Source organism: Fukomys damarensis, unplaced genomic scaffold (genome assembly GCF_012274545.1).
Source record: "Fukomys damarensis isolate Sample0158 unplaced genomic scaffold, DMR_v1.0_HiC HiC_scaffold_12, whole genome shotgun sequence".
Taxonomy (NCBI): Eukaryota; Metazoa; Chordata; class Mammalia; order Rodentia; family Bathyergidae; genus Fukomys; species Fukomys damarensis.
The window spans coordinates 24,486,714-24,490,555 of record NW_022900924.1 but is presented as its reverse complement, the minus strand read 5'-3'; the positions used below and the strand labels follow the sequence as shown (position 1 = coordinate 24,490,555).

The window sequence follows — 3,842 nt, the reverse complement described above, 5'->3', positions numbered from 1 at the left end:
TTCCTCCTTGCTTTCTTTTATAAGGTATAAAGGCATTATGGCTAATTCCCTGTGACATTTACCCCTGAAATTCTTACCTGCTTTAGTCTGGCTCCAATAATTTAAAGGAACACCTCGTAAAACACGTCTTTTCTATTTTTTTTATTAACAAACAAAACTATTAAAAACAAAAACACAACTTTAAAGTTGGAACAGCAGTAGGTCACATTGCTTCCAGAGTTCATAAATGTACCTGGAGTACATGATCCCTCATTGTGAGGCAGAAGGGAGGCATATGACTGTGCACTTAGGTATATATGTGATAAAGAAGAATCAGAAAAGGAAACCATCAAAGAAGAGAAAGCATAAAGCATAAAGATTTTTTCATCATGCAATTCCTCTTCTTTGTCTCTGTATCTTCTGTGTTCTAGTTCCAGCTAAATTGTGACAATCCCAAATTGTTCCTTCCTGTTTTTCAGCTTCTCATCATCCTTCAGACTTTCTAGAGATTGAAGAGATATTCAAACCAAATATTTGTACTCTTTCTTTTAGCTCACTGAGGTTAACCATAGGCTTAGTGTCAGATGACTGATCTTTTGTTGGAACTGAAGAAATCTCAAACTTGGCTGCCCAAGCAGCTTTCTTACTTTGCAAGCTCACAGGTACATTGAATCATTCATCCCTCTTCCACATTCTCTAAATCTGTAGCATCTGAGAAGTAATTTTTACCATTTTCTTCTCTGCTGCCACATTAAAATTTTTTTTCAGTAGATTCTTTCTCTTTGACAGGCAGTTCTAGGGTTTTTATTTCTTCTTCCTCTGTTTCACCTTCCAGTATATCTTCTTCATTCATCATGGTCTTCAAGATATATCTGCAACCTGTTGATGAGATGTTGTTTTATTCCTGTGGTCTCCAAACCACTTTCAAGACATTCTTTCTTTACTTCCACAAGCTTCAATTTATGAAGCTCCACCATCTCTGCTGCCATCTTGTTACCTTGCCACTCCACTAGCCTCCAAAAAGAGAGTATTCTTGAAAAAGAATACAGCGGCAAGCCATTCCATTAGAAAATTAATATCCCAATCCAAAGAAGTTCCAAACACAGAAAAGTTCTAAGAGGCCCCAAGTCTTCCTACTCAGGATGATTGGAGAATGTAAACTTTCCCTGAACAAAGCAAGCTTCTAGTGAAAGGGCAACACGACTGTTTTTCAAATGCCAAGACCCCAACACAAAGTTCTAAGTCACATAAATAAATACAAAAATATAGCATAATCAAAATATAAAATACATTTCTAGCATTCAACCCTAAAGAAATGGATGGTTACAATTTACCTGAATAATAATTCAAAATAGTTATTATAAAAATGGTGAAAACTCAGGCAAAAGTAATAGATGAACTAAATAACAGTATCATAAAGATACATAAAAGAAAAAAGAATCAAAAATACATTTTGGAGCTTATGCACATTATAAATGAATTTGAAAGCTTCTTAGAGTAGCTCAACAACAGTGGTGTTGATCTGAGTGGTGTTAGTTGGGTGAAATCCAGCAGCATACAACATTATTGTAGTTTATTGTTGGTTTATGATACTTAAGTTTAAAATAGCAGCTTTAATAATACAACATTCCCAAATGGAATCAAAATGAACCAACCAGACAATAACCTGCTTCTTTTTTAGACTTGTTCAGTAGGCTTTTTCAATAATTCAATGCCATCTGATAGTCTTACTAATTCAACTTTTTGTTTCATGATATGGTTATAACAGTGTTTTTTTCAGTGCAAGTAATTTTTTATTACAAAGATACCTAATATTTTACTAAAATTTTCAGTTTTAATTATGAAGTTTTGTAACATACAGATACATATTTGAAAATGTTTTATTTATATAGCAAATTCTAGGGACTGCTTTCTTGTATGTCACCAGTGGCAACCCTTGTCTACCATACTCATTCAGATGAATTATTTTTAGTCTGTCGGTTTCTGGCATGATAACATTCTATTGACCATACAAGATAATTCACCAAGACCACTTGTAAGAAGAATGGTGGAAATGTATTCATACATAAATAACTCTATGATAGCCATCTTTGATGACATTTTCACCCTTCTGAATACAAATATCAGGGCATCATTCTCAGAGGAGTATGCACATTGCTTTTTCCCAGATTTATAACAAGCAGAAATAATCAAGAATAAATCCTTTTGGTAGTTTTAGCTTTGAAAAATGTCTATATCTTACTAGGAGTAGAAAAACACTATGCTTCCCTACATAACCAATCTGTAAGCTATGATCCCTAATGAAGAGGTTGGTAGTTGTCCTGACTGTAACTGTGAGATGAGACGACTTAAAGCATAATGATCTAAAAACTGAATTATAAATTATAACACACTTGTCCCTAAAATGAGTTAAATAACACAGAAGGCCAAACATGCTGTGGGGTACCCAGATACAATAACAGAGCATAAGACAAACCCTCAACTGTCCCAACAGTCAGAGAGTTTTGGTTGCATGAATAAAGGGAATTAGTAGAATATTTGTCTATTTGTAGGTTATGACATGATATGTTAGGAAAAGTTTTCTATCATTTAATGAATACCAGACATTGCAGTTCTACTCTCTCTCTCTCTCTCTCTCTCTCTGTATATATGTATACATATATATCCCAATATATATGTATATACATATATCCCAATATATATGTATATATTTATACATATATAAATAAAACATAATTTTGCAGTCAAGTATCTGTACAGGAGTATTTTAATTTCAATACTTGTGTAACTGTTGTGTTATTTAAAAATAAAACTTTGTGACACTAAATGGAGGTGGTACCTTAGTTCATGAACTCTTTTGTTTGTGAACATTTTGATTCCCAAACAGAATCATTTTTTGAACTCTGAATCAGGTAAATTAAATGAACATGCTTCATTTAATTTATTACTCTATTCAAATGTCCATTTCCTTCCATTTGTTAGTGGCTACCACAAAATTTTCTGGAACAATAATCTTGGGTGAGAATGCAATCCTATTGATCTAATATTTGCTTCAGAGCTGAATCACTGCTCAATTTAATCTCCTCGTGTCTTCAATATGCTGGTAATTTTGGAAATCACATTCCTTTTAGTCTAAGAACTTTTAGTAAATATTCTTTTGATATCATGCAATCTTAGCCAAACTGCAAAATGCAAGCACTGTAGCAAGAAACTAGTACTGATGAATGAGCAAGGATTCAACCCAATGAAACATTGCAGAAGTACATTTGCAATAAAATCCCAAATTTTATTCAATAAAACATTTACTAATGTGGTCAACTGTATTTATCCAATGATCTGTAGTTTGCCAACCTTTGCTCAGGGGCTCAGAGATTTCTATTAATTCTTCTGCCTCTATCTAGGCAGCAAAGGAATAAATATTGTATGAAAAGATTTTCATAGTCAGGCATGGAAGAGACATATAACATTATGGCCCATATTCTGTTAGCTTTAACTCAATATTATGATTATTGGCCCATACGTGTGTATGTATGTATGTATGTATATAAAATATATATGAAGGCAACTTATTTGCCACTTGCCCAAAAGAAAAAAGAACATATTACAAATTTAGAAAGAATTTTCTGTATAAGTGAAAAACAAAATATTAGCATATATCAATATTTTTGAAATAATTTATATACATTTGAAAAACATAGCAAAGAAAACTGCAATGACATTGTTACTTATGGAATTTCTGCCTGAATTGTGATTCCACTGTGTTTCTGGTTTTTGTTATATAAGGTATCTCTCACTGACAAAGAGGAATAAAAAGCAAAATTATGTTTTTACCTATCATGTTTATGTTTTCATTATATGATCCT

The 3,842-nt window shown here is 32.6% G+C and overlaps 1 pseudogene; it reads right to left on the bottom strand.

Annotated features, from left to right (window-relative positions):
* Window positions 1-328: 328 nt before the first annotated feature.
* Window positions 329-968, bottom strand: LOC104848489 (annotated as a pseudogene).
* Window positions 969-3,842: the final 2,874 nt, after the last annotated feature.